The following is a 14469-nucleotide window of genomic DNA, read 5'->3' as shown; positions in this document are numbered from 1 at the left end:
ACGTCTGTTCCTTTATCCATACTTACTACTTATTCACAAGTCGTAACATCTATGCATATTAGTTTGATGGGGTTCTTTATGACTCTGTATAGTTCTTGACCTGTCTATTCCATTGCCTTTTTTTGTATTCATTCGTTTTGTGACTTACGCTTAGTCTACCGTCAATTATAAATCATTTTTCTATATCATATACGTTGTTTTCTTTTTTCTTCGTCCATTACTACAATTCGTGTTAGGTTAATCAATTATGTCGGATTGGCATTGATAGTAGTGATACTTCTCCTAATAACATAATCTGTTCTTTCTACATTTGGATTTTTCCGCTGTTCGAAGGATTAAGTGGTAGTACTTACGGTCACATGTGTGATTCGTTCTTTTATGTATGTTAAGTTTGCGTTGGTGATTATCACGTCATACTCCTCTCAACTTTATGTGGTCGCTTTCCTCTGTATTTCATGATTCACTATCTTAAACAGTCTGCTGACCCATTTCATGATCACTTCTCACCAAGGGAACCAAATATAGGCACTAATACCACAGGTATTAATTATTCAAAAAGTACAGTTTTAGTAAATTAATTTGGAGGAACAACCAAGTAAGGATGCAAATCAAGAACAACATAGTAATAATATGCATTCATTATTGATGATCATCTTCTTCAGTTCTATCGAATAATTACTAAACAAAACTCATTTACGTACATATATGCTTAATAACTACGCATGACATATCCATTCAGGGCTATTACTAGTTTCAAATGGTTTTCATTATGAATCCATTTGGTTTCCGTTGCCTATGAACTTAACTACATACACGCTTTAAACATTTGTTACTTCTGCTGCAGTAAGTATTAATTAAAAGAGCATCACGTACGTAATACCTAATTAATTACAGATAGTGTCTCAAGATTTCAGGCCATCAGCGTCAAAGCTGTTGCATATATTCCCTACTAGAGCAAATCTTTTCTTCAATGCGAATATTTTGTATCCAGTACAGACAGTAGTCCGTCTATTTTCTTGTACTCTCTACATACACCCACACAAGTCCATATCAAATGCTTCTTATACCATTAACAGTTCACAGAATCACGCGAACCTATTAAGATATCTTATGAGCCTGGACCTCATAAAATTGTCTGTGCCTTATTCTTCTGTCACTTAGACTTCTACTTTCACAGACCTCAATGTTATTTTCGAAAGCACAAACAATTTGAGCGGTGAAATTGACTAATCCCTTATTTTAATATGATGTGCTTCGATACGCTTAACTAAATCATTAAGTAAATAATTGAGCAATGCGATTCGGCAAACTCTTCTTCTCTTCTTTATTTCACGTGGAGTAGATCAGTCACCCAGAGTCAGTATTTGTGGTAGCAATCCGCTAACAGTACGGGTTACTTGGGTCGTTTATGTGAATCTAGAAGACAGCCAAAAATTTTGTACAAGAGACACAGATACATTTTTTTAATGGTACACTCAGGTGCCGAAGGAAGGTAGGCGTGAAAATGGACATAAGACACACGATATATTTACTGTCTTGCGACTCCTCAACCCGTCTCACGGTTGGGTAGAATACCGTACTTCGTGTCTGGTCCCTCACAGATCCTTGTCATAGCTTCCAGTCGTATTAAATATATGATCTGTAACATGTAAAGTGTTCCAATGATGAGTGAGTCAAACACGTATACTTTCGGGGGTTTCCTTCCGTATCCATTTGAAGGGAACAACAAAGAATGTTTAGGACAGGACACTGCACTGTCGTACTCATGTAGTCCGTGTTAGCACAGGCTGTTCTGTTCAGTCAAACACTAAACAAAATCATCATTGTTGACACATAACAGTGCTGTGGTGAAGGAATATGTGGCACTGCAACTGGATATCTACAAGCATAAAATTGCATGTATGTATTTATAAGTTCCACAGCTTCTTCTGAAGTACTTATCGATTTCAGCCATACTTTGTATACATGTCACTTATTGGCTGGATAGACGTAACGTGGGATTAAGAACCACTTCCCATTATGGTGTGAGTAGGTTTCGAAATGGGGTGAGACAGAAGGGAAAAGAAAACAAGGAGGAGGAGATGGAGAAAGCGAGAGGGAAAGGGTAAAATGTGTACAATATGTCTCATAGCTGTATTCGGACAAAGCCGCTGGTATAAAGGTAGTATGACAAATTGTGGACAGACGTCAGCGGCGACAAAATATTCAGGATACGAATTAGGGCAGGGGATGTAATTGGAACCTTGAGAGAATGAAATGTGTCATGAACACAATTAATGAGTAGGTTCAATAGTGATAGGATATGAGTAACTAGTTTAGAAGCAATTACACATCCCGAAGGAATAATGCGTTGAAGAAGAAGACGTAGCAACCACCACTGATGGAGGATAAAAGAATAGTTCTACTGCAATACCGTTTCCTTGGTGACAAGTGCCCTACATTATTCTTCTCCAAACAAATATGGAATATAATAAAAGAATTGGCGACCAGTCGAGACAAGCACGATCTTATAAACAAATTTATTATCTATCGAGGTTATATGAGGAATTAGTAAATAACATCTGCTTCACCGGCTCTTTAGAACAGCAAGGGCACAAAATGAGATGATGTTAATTCTGAATTGCTGCTGTCTGGATGCGAGACTTGGGCGTTTATCAAAGAGAGAGAAATTCCTATTTATGTTAGAGAAATGATATTCCAGAAAAGAATTACATCTTGCACAAAGGAAGACAGTCTAATAAATCACGATATTAGAGAAGAACAAAAAATGTTGGTTTGAATAAACAAACTTTGGCTATAGAAGAAAATGGAAAAGTTGGAACCTACAAGAATTAATAAAGGTTCTCCTGGAAGGCTGCAAATTATAAAGGCCCAGGAAGAAGAGAGAAGGTAGACCACGGAAAATATGGTTACACTTTTCTGCTCGATATCTGAGGAGAAGAAGAAGAAGCAGTAAGAGCTAATGGTAGCAGACACTAACTGTATGGGGTAAATCGAGAGAAGTGCAGTCACATTTCACTCGAGTGAATCAACGGTAGCCAATATTTCTGGGTACGTACTATGGTCGAAACGAGATCCAATCCATATTACGTCATCTGGAATATCGACGTGGCTCAATCTAAAGAAAATGTACATAATATCTGTATCAGATAGCAAACTGTAGCAAGAGATGGAATTTGGTTTCTCTTATCCAGACTTTATGGAACTCCCTTCTTCACTTTGTTTATTGGACGACTGTAGAATTGGGTGAATTACCTTATTAGGTTGAGGCAGATCTCCTGGACATCCCGGAAATCTAATGACGTCGCTTACAGCCGCATTTAATTTTTGACGTTACTCAAGTCGAACGATGGATTGATGACTCAAGGGTGGAGACAAACAGTAAATATGGCACACCACAGGCTCTTTCTTGACCATGGGCACCAGACAGCGAGGCACTAATTTCAAACCACGAAATTTAAAGACAGCAAACCAGGACGGTGTAAGGCATATAAGCGTGTATCCCAGCAGTATACCTTAACTATGTCTCAGACAACAATTCCTTGTAACCAGGTTTGACATCAGCAACGTAAACAGGGCAAATGCGCTTATTTGACATATTTAAGGTTGCAATCAATTTCCAGAATTGCGGTGATCAACCTTATGGTGGTGGACATGATACTAGCGTTTCGTCACAAAAATGACATTAACTGTCTCAGCCCACAAGTATCATCAAGCCAACTGTGTGATCTGTGTATGCAAATTCAGCACAAAATGCGGTCATAGGGAGACGTAGGATGAATGAAATTTTGGATTATAGCCTTAGAGTTGTGTTCGAGGGGAGAGGGACTCGAGGATTTCGAAATCCTATGGAATTGGAAGCATCTATTTGCTAAACGTTCATGGCGTATATATCAGAACGCTCCTTGGGCTTATGAATAGAGATGATTTGACTGAATGAACTGGCGCTTACTAATGTATGCAAGTTGTTCCAGCTCATAACGCGACTACACTGTCCAATGGACAACTACAGCACTTGTTCTACTGCAACATAGATGCTACAACTATACAAAAACACATGATGAATTACGTTTGGCACGAAAATATTATTAACAAACTAATAAAGAATAACACTTAAGAAAGCAATTCTCTAACCGGCAGAACAGAACACGTTTTTGGGGAGGCACCAAAACTAAGGAAACGAAATATAACAGAACAACAACTGATAGAAAATAGAATGTACTTAGAGAGAAATGGCTCCGCTAATATTACGGGTATTAACTGGTAAACGAAAGGTAGAATTAAAAAGTTTGGAGCATCTGCAAACTTTGACATACTACTAAAGAAAAGTGTGTGATGAGCCTAGAATATTCGCATTTATTAGAAAGATAATATCCCATATGAGTCGTAGTACAAAAAATAAACCACCTACACTTTCAGGTGTATGCGCGCTTGAGGAAGAAGAGGGTGACAGAAGTTCCGTCTGTATTCGAAATATTTCCCTGCCAATGTACCCCAGAATCCGCCAATCGCATCGGGGATGGAGAGAAAAGTGTGGACTGTACGCTGAAGGACGTCTGTGCAGAAGTAAGTGAATATCAGTAGTACCACGTAAAGTAAATACAAAGAATATATAAGAGAGAACGTGAACCAACGATGAGGAAATAAAGTTCAAATTGTATCCTATGGTCAATTAATAACTTTGTTGGATAATTTTCGTTCGTAGATGAAGGACTAAAAAAGAAATTCATCCAGTAAGACTATCGTGCACTGTTTTACAACACCTTAACGTAAATGTAAGATGAAACGCGGTCGTAGTACTCGGGCACTAAGCCTCCCCTGTAAAATCGCTGGGTTTCGGACAGTATACCCGTTTTACACGTAATACAATTCTTCGGAGCTCGATATTCACCAAATGGTAAACGAGCGTTAACAGTTAAGTAAGTCCTCCGCGGTCTCGCAAGGGTTTTCGACGTGATGCCTCAACGTCCACCAGACAATATACGTCCGTAGGTAGTGTTAGTTTGAGTTCCTGTGCATAAGACTAAGCACTACCATACACTCGTATAAATATATGCCATCGTTAAGGAAAAAAGACACGAATCGAAATTTGTGTGCAGTAATCTGAGGAAGTAATATGAATTCAGTGTGTAAAAATGTTCACGTTACCAGTGAGACGTAACGCAGAATACAGTTCCAATGTCTGTGACGCTTACCAAGACATCGTGCTGGTGGTTAAGGAAAATGAAAAATAGTGGGTAAGAAGATAAGTCACCGCAACACACCATACGGAGGAGTTGGAGAGACTGTTATACAAAATATAACAACGCTGTCGTAGAGTGCCCTTGTAATCTTCCAGAATCGGACTTTAGTTGGTTGGGCGCCCTCAAAAACGTGAATTCACGTGATGATGCGGACAATAAGCTCAGAGAAATTACTGTGCGAATAGGGAGAATCATTAAAATAAGTTTCAAATTTTCGTTAGTAAAGTCCCTCACTGGCAATTCGCTGCCTATTTCAGAATGTAGTTGCACTTCAAATTTATTTGGTGTAGTTTCGTAACTACTAAACAAAAAAAACTCATCGCAAACTACACATACGAAGCATACCATATACAGTTCACAGCATTTTTAGATCGTAAGTTTCCAGACTGTTATCATTGTTCGTCATGGTTTTAGCATGTCACACCCTGTCGGCAATAAGCTGATTCTTCTATTCTAAGCTTAGCATATCTTCACAATTTAACCTCTCAAGTGTCTGGTCAACTGTTCCTGGATGCCTTACCAGGAGTCGTACCAAACTACAACAAATTCTACTAATAGTGCTCCATAAACGTATTTTCTTTCTATTCACGCTTGTACCTCTCTTTTCTCTATTCGGTAACTTAACATTTAGCTCAGATGAATAGCATCGCGTACAAATTCTTTATAAGCTACACTTATGGGCTGCTTATTTAATTAATAATCTGTTTCATTATTATAGGTCAGATATCTAAGCTTTTATACACGCAAGGTCCATGACGTCTTGCCTGAATTAGTGATGGTAAAAACGAAACTCCCACAGGTTCGTGTATTTGGGCGCTTCAAGGTGCAAAACGTGGCAGACGAAATTCCACCGTTTGATGCCAAAGACCGCAAGCTGCCTGGACAAGCTCGCAACCGCAGGAAGAGACGACAGAATAAACACGAGGAGCCCGTTTATGTAAGTCAATGTCATTACTGTCGTGTAAAATATGCAGTTTGTATCTCAGATGCACTGCGGATTCAGCTACACTGCCAGATAATATCAGTGAGAAACGCTCAAGTCCCGTAGTTTCTTTCAGGACACGTGTGACTCCAATTGACACTCAAATGTACATGAATAATAATGTGAGGGATTCATTCTATTGCAGATCAGTAAGACTGCAAACAACTTTGTACAAAACCTAAAGATAATCCAAGGTCACACACAAAGATATAGCCGTGGGAAGGAAAGATTAGCCATAAACAAGGAAGACGAAGAACAACGAACGTAGGGAGACGTGACCCTCGTATACAGTAATTGGTGAATATTGGTCAGCGCACTGTATGTGCAATGCTCTGCTTCTTCTATTCTAACCTGCCCACATCTTCATAATTGCAACACACATTAAAGGAACTGCATTTTAAGTTCATTGTACCCTTTGGTTAAGGCTTGTTTACTTTATATACAATCCATTTAATAATGCTGAGTCAGGTGTCTAAAGATAACAAAGTTTTAGATATTAGCCAATCAAGCTAAGTCAGTGACGATAATCTGAAACCTCCCACAGGTCGATTTTAGTTGGGACTTCGGCGAGGAAGAGGGGGCTGGAGATATTCCGCGTTCTGACGACCACACTTGCGGAATGTGTGCTGAACCTGAAATTTTCGCGATGGAACCAAAGATAGACTTGCAGGATGCGCCGCAGGAGGGCCGTACTGAGGTAAGTCAGTATCATTACTACCATGAATAGCTAGCATGAAGAAACGGCCAATTACACCTCGACAGCATGAATTGCAGAATCACCCACTCTGAGAGTTTTCTTTTTTTTTTTTTAAATTTCTTTCGCTCCAGATATGACTTCATACTATAAAATGGAGTCGACTGTCATATTTACATGAAGGACCATACAAGAGGTTCACTTTATTACAATCCAGTAATCCTGATATCCATTGGTTACAAAACGTTAGAGTAAACTTACGATCGAACGCAATAACACTACAGAGGTAGAGTAAGCTTACGTTGTAAAATTGTCATGAGGTCGGATTATACTAGCGTGACACATGCCAGACTAACAGGACTTGAGTTGCACTGAATATAGAAGACAGTCTTCGTGATTCACAATTGACCGAACTCTACTGCTGGCCTTCAGTCCATCGCAGCCGTAGTCTTGAGGTAAACGCGTAAGATTAGTGGCTGACGTTCAGCCTGTGATGAAGGTGTAAACATGGAGTACGATTTGGATTTGTGACTAACATCGTTTGTCTCATTATTAACATGACTACGACGAGAACAGTGTTTAACGATTTACGGAAATATGGAAAACTGAATACGAGTGGCAAAAGTGAAATAAACAGAGTGCATACTGATTGCAAATCCTTTGTCTTAATCAGCTCTCCAAGTTCCACTTTCTCGCCGAAATATATCTTTGTTTAGCTTCTTTCAGAAAGATGTAATAATTTACTCAAGCATACGACTGCACCAAATTTTGAGATTAATAATGGTGTTGTTGATGATAACACATTGGTTATCTGATATCGCAGGGAAGTCAACATCTTACTTAATGAGGCTGTCTGGAACAGATGCGGTGTGGCTAAAAACGCTCCTCCCTCTTACCAGCCAACGATTTGACTGAAGAGAGTGGTACGTATAAATGTACACAATATAATTCCAGGTGATGACACAGTGGTGAACACGTGTGACCATTGGATGAGTACTAAAGCGTGATATAAATGTAAACAGAAAACAATTATTAAAAGAGAACAGTTGATTAGAAATAAATTACTCCACAGGGTGAATACTCATAATGCATTTCGAAGTAATTCTGTTTCCATGGAGGTAAAGGATAAGAGGTGAGCCGAATTACTGAATATCAATTACAAAGAGGAACTATATATCTAGCGAGAAGCGGATGTAAAGATTTTGGGGTGAATAGAAAAATACAGAAATAACAACTTCATAGCAATCATACAAGTTCGGGTTCTATGACACAACGGCGTGAAAATCGTGTGAACCTGTTATAAGGGATTAAACATTTTTATTCCAAAGAGTAATTAATTATCTGCACAACTGATAAATATACTATTACTAACTCCCAACGATATAACCATTATTGTACATATTATATAACTTTATCACATGATTCAGAGTAGAAATAAATAAGGTAATGAGCAATATCTGGAAAAATTTCTCTTGTTTGCAGTTGTCTGCGTACTGTACTATATATCCGGTGCAAGTCTGTATGTACTTTATTTTTAAACAGTAAAGGAAAACCATCACAAACATTGAATACCAAACCGATCAAAGACGATGCCTCATGTTTTTAGATCATCATTTTCTTATCTGGTTTCTTTCTTCTGCATAGTACAATCGTTTTGTATCGCCGTGTGCACCAAATAGTGCATGGGAAATAACCTGTTTCTAATATGCCAACTTCAGCATATCTTAATAGTTTTTACTTTCAAATACCCGATTAACTATATCTCGTTGCCTCACCAGTAGTGACGTCTACCTACCTATAATTCTGATGAGTGTGCCTCACAAAAACGTTCCCACACCTTTACATTTATGGACCTCTCAGTTCTCTACCATGTGTGAAACCTCACTTTTTAACAGACATCTGTAGCACGCTTCTTCAGTTTTATTATAAGCTACACATAGGGATACTTACTTAATATATAATATATTTAAGATAATTATGTCATTGTGTAACGTTCTTTATGTGTTAGACACATGCCTTTGTAGCTGAGTCAGTGATGGTAAAGTGAAACCACCCACAGGTCCGTGTCACTGGGCGCTTCAGTGTGACGGTTGTGCCTGAGGAAACTCAGCCGATACAGGACGACGCTTCTGAACTGCATGTGGAAACTGAGATTACTGCCAAGAAAACAGAGATGGAATTCGTTGATCCACCACACGAGGATCCCTCTCAGGTAGGTTATTATTATCAGAGCAATGAAGTACTAGTAGGAATAAACGGTCACTCTCTTTGGAGCGAAGGAAAGGCAGTTACATCTCAGACTGTCTCTATCGATGAACCAGCCAATCTACCGGACTTTAATTTTCACGAACCTCTCACAATCTGAACATCTACCATGACTGTAAAATGTAAACGACTGTCTTGTTGTCAAGAAGTACTAAATTAAGGATTCACTACATTACAAACCAATTATACGTTCTAAGACAAACACGACGCACCACAATGGAACTATGAATGGGACAGAAATCGGTATACGTGATGTACGTGAGCAGGCAGTAAAATAATAACAATTTCCTAAAAATTGGATAATTCATTAAAGTGGAAAACCTTAAAAAATTGAGCAAGTCAATAATGCGTTGGTATACCTCTGGACTATTTGCAAGCGATTATTGGCCTTGGGACTGACTGACATCCTTGTTGGATGTCCTCCTTAAGGATAAAGTGTCCAGTTGGTGGGTTAGGGCGTCATAATTTGTCATCCGGTCTGAAGTCCATGGCCTTCATACTTCGGACGTTCTCAATTGGATATAAATCCGATGTCTTCGCTGGTCGAATTTGGGAATGGCAAGTACGAAGACAATAAGAAAAAGCTATCGCCTTGTGCGGAAGAACACAATCTTGGTGAAATTTAAACCGAGGATGCCTTCATACGAAGGTCAATAAAACAGGGTGTATATTATTTTCGACATATCACAGTGGTGTAAGGGTGAAACGGATGACGACCAAAGGAGTCTTGCTACAAAAGAAAATGTTACACTCAGCATTATTTCCGGTTGTGGGGCCGCACATCGGGAGACTATCAGGTTGGTATCTCACCGCTGTCTGGTGCGCACCCAGATACATTTTAGGATTGGAATCTCATAGACAGGAGTAGAATTGTCTTGTGTAAAATGTCCATCATTGCACAGAACGCCGATGACCTGTAGAGACCCTGCACAAGAGGTATCTGACCGTCGCCTTACACTCTGACAAAGTGCGTTGATGATAATCTACGCAACGCTTCGTTGTTACCAATGGTACGCTATCCAGGGTTCATACGCTGAAGCGCCAAAGAAACTCGTATAGGCATGCGCATGCAAATAGCGAGATATGTAAACAGGCAGAACACGGCGCCGGTGTTGGCTATGCCTATATAAGGCACAAAGTGTGTGGGGAGTTGATTGATCGGTTACTGCTACTACAATGGCAGTTGATCAAGATTTAAGTGAGCACGAACTCGGTTTATAGCCGGAGCACGAGCGATGGGACACAGCATCACAGACATAGCGATGAAGTGGGGATTTTCCGGTACGAAAGTTTCACGAGTGTACCGTGAATATCAGGAATCTGGTAAAACATGAAATCTCCGACATCATTGCTGCTGGAAAAGGTTCCTGCAAGAACGGAAGCAACGACGACTGAGGAGAATCTTTCAACGTGACAGAAGTGCTACCATTCCGCAAATAGCTGCAGATTTCAATGCTGGGCGATCAACGAGTGTCAACGTGCGTACCATTCAACGAAACATCATCGATATAGGCTTTTGGAGCCGAAGGATCATTCGTGTACCCTTGATAGATTACACGGCAGAAAGGTTTACGCCTCGTCTAGGCCCGTCAACAACGACATTTGATTGTTGATGACTGGAAACATGTTGCCTGGTCGGACGAGTCTCGTTTCAATTTGCATCGAGAGAACGGACTTGTACGGATATGGAGACAACCTCATGAATCCATGGATTCTGGATGTCAGCAGGAGACTGTACAAATTGGTGGAGACTTTGCAATGGTGAGATTTGTTTGTAGTTGGAGTGATATGGAACCCTTGATACATCTATATACGACTCTGACAGGTGAACATACGTAAACATCTTGTCTCATCACCTGCGTCCATTCATGTCCATTTGGCATTCCAACGGACTTGGGTTATTCACGCAGGACAGTGCGATACCCCACACTTGCTACAGAGTCTGTCTTGTCTATTACAGAAATGTAAGACTTCGCCGAAGAATCCGACTCCACCACAGCTAAACTATTCTACTAGTGGCAAGGAACGTTAAGTACCTCTTGCTTCAATGAGGTTGCGTCCTTATGCATTTGGTAGCAAGAAGAGAGGATAGTAGGAGCCTACTCCGAGACCGCAGTAGCACACGGTCGTCAGCTCAATTACACACTAAACAGAGGTATTACTCATAAGACGTGTCACTGTCAAAGAGAAATATTTCGATGCACTCACGTGTGTAAGCAACATAATGAAACCTTTTAGAAGAACTGGATCGCAGAGTAGCGTATGCTGGTGTAATGTGGTATGTAACAAGGAGCTAGAACTGTCCACGAATAAGCATGTTATGAATCAGAATGCCACGGGGAGTGCAGTCATACTATTACAGCTCTCCAACAATTCATACCGACGAGAATGCGACGTGAAGTTTAACACCGATGGCAAAACCGACAGACTTAGACATCAGTTTAGTTGTCTTGCCAACAAAGACTTTGGTTCCATCCAAAGTTATATGTGAGAGTGAGTCGGATGACAGACGGAAGATTCATTGATATTTTTATAACCAATCATGATACTACGACTTTTGGATAAAATCTCCCAAGCAACTTCAGTTTATCTTATCTCAGATTTGACCTCTGTGACACACTGATAATTCACTGAATGTTACACAAAAGGAGATGGGTAACGTATCATGTTTCCATGCGATATGACAGAAAGAAGTGAAAATAATGAAGTTAAAGGAAAATAGGATAATGATCTTTTGTTGAATGTTAAAGTGTTAATGGAGATACTGTTCGTGGGGTTTTAGAACAGCGCATATATTACTCACGTTCAATCGGCACTGCGAGCAAAATATAGTATACAGAATTTCTTTAGTGTAAGGGTGTGTCTATTTAGTCTCATCCACTGTTTGTTATGAATATCAGGGAACTATTAGAAAATCAATCCGTGGAACAGCCGTTGGTCCTTTGGTCTCCTGCCTGAAGGATGTCGTCATACGGCTCGCCACACTACCCTCTCCTGTGAGAACATCTTCGTTTCTTCGTAACTATGACAAGCAACATTCATTTGAGTCCACCTCTTGTGCTGAAAACTGAATCTACCAGCACAGTTTTACATCCCCTCTCCCCTCTATGTCCACACTCACAATTTCTTTTTTTACCTCTCTGATGATCCCTGAGGCTTCATGAAGCATACTAAATGGATCCAACACTTTATTCACTATTTGTCATAAATTTACCCCCCCCCTTTCCTTCTAGTTCTACTGAGTTCAGCCATGTAAGCCACGCACTCCCTCCATGTAATCTTCAGCACTCTCCTGAATATCTCATTTCAAAGCAGTTTAATCTTTTCCGCCCTGAAATGTTTACCTTCAGCGTTTCATTAATGTATAACCCGATACTACGGACAAAATCCTTGAGAAAAGACCACCTGACATCAAAATTTATATTCTTTGTTAACAGATTTTTGCTATTGGTCTTCTCCATTGTACATCTTCTGTATTTCAGCATCCGTTTGCTGGTTTGTCTCCATTTGGTCCTACGCTTCTCTCAGTATTTCATCTCTGAAAACCAGCCATTCGCCTTCTTTTGCAATACTTCCTTCTTTACAGGTGGTGGATGCCTGACGTTCCCTTTGAAGCAAAAGATACCGAAGAATTTTTAACTTATTTAGTTCGGATTTCCTTCATTTCTTACCTTTCTGCTAATTCTTCCACTTCTACGAGGGCTATCCACAAAGTACATTACGTTTTGGAATTAAAAATAGATAAAGTATTGGAATTTTTTTTATTATATACAGATGAAAGCCACACTTAAATACTACTTTTCTACATAGTTGCCATTTAAATTAAGGCACTTATCGTAGCGATGGACGCGAGCTTGGAAATTCCTTCGTCGTAAAATTCGGCCGCCTACGCCTTCAACCACGTGGTTACCTCTTCTTGAAGCTGTGGGTCGTCATCGAATCGCTGCATAGCTAACCAAATCTTCATTGCCGGGAATAAGTGGAAGTCGCTCGGTGCCAGGTTGGAACTGTACGGCGGATGAGGACACAACTCCCACTTAAAAGACTCGAGAACTTCACGAGTGGCATTTGCCGTGTGGGCCCGGGAGTTGTCGTGAATCAGCAAGATCTTTGAGCCCAACTTTCCCCTGCGCTTGTTTTCTATTGCTCTTCTGTGGTTGTGCAGAGTTTGGCTATACCTATGAGAGTTTACTGTAGTGCCTTTTACTGTAGTGCCTCTTTCCAGGATATCCACAAAAATCACACCTTTTCTGACCCAGAAGACGTAACCAAGTGGTTGGAGCCGTAGGCGGTGGAATTTTACGACGAAGGAATTTCCAAGATCGTCCATCGCTACGATAAGTGCCTTAGAAAGTAGTATTTAAGTGTGGCTTTCATCTGTATATAATAAAAAAATTTCCTATACTTTATTTATTTTTAATTCCAAAACGTTATGTACATAGTGGATAGCCATCCTATATGCAGTTAAATTCTGGTTCCTAAATATCGGTCTTATCACACACAACCTATCTGATGCAGTCTAATATCTCCAGGTCTCTGGAAGATATACATTCTCATTTAACGTTTTTAACCCAAATTCAACTGATTTCTGTGCAAACATTAACCAGGGGACTTCCTCTTTAATTATAGTTCCTGTTGCTCTACTTTTTTTCCCTTCTTATGCTTTTCCTACAGATGAATTCCTGCCTTTTACCAAAATTACATTGTAACCTCTTTTGATGCAATGGATAATTTCTTTAACTCAACCCTCGTTATTTCCGTCTCTTAATTATCCACAGAGCTAGAAGTCTGTTGTACTAACATAATGTAGGTGTGGGATTCGTGATTATCTGGATACCATATGACGTTCACTAAGTTTTTCTGTCGCATTCCTATTTTCTAACTCATAATTAGATCATCTACTGAAAAATTTCCCTTGCTTTCAGCTTTTGAACTTATTCATACGGCAAAACACACCCACTAACCAACTTTTGAAATGAGTCTCAACCATCTTTAAGAGGTTTTTTTTTATATTTGACTGGCGTACTGTGCCGCAAATGCTTCCGTATTTCATGGTCTTTATCATTAGTGCGTTATAATGTCTTATTTTTGTATTGATGTTCACGTTTCCGCTTCCCAGTGATGTATTTAGGCACGAATTAGTCCAATGATCTTCTCTTTGTTCGCTTGAATGTGCGACTTGAATGTGAATTCATTGTCTAGTGATACCTGGTTGGTCCACGGTATCCGTGTATTACTGATTCGCATTTGGACCATCTGGACTGGTCTTCTTCTGGTGAACACGA

The sequence above is a fragment of the Schistocerca gregaria genome, chromosome 6 (assembly GCF_023897955.1).
Source record: "Schistocerca gregaria isolate iqSchGreg1 chromosome 6, iqSchGreg1.2, whole genome shotgun sequence".
Taxonomy (NCBI): domain Eukaryota; kingdom Metazoa; phylum Arthropoda; class Insecta; order Orthoptera; family Acrididae; genus Schistocerca; species Schistocerca gregaria.
Note: the sequence above shows the minus strand (reverse complement) of the source record.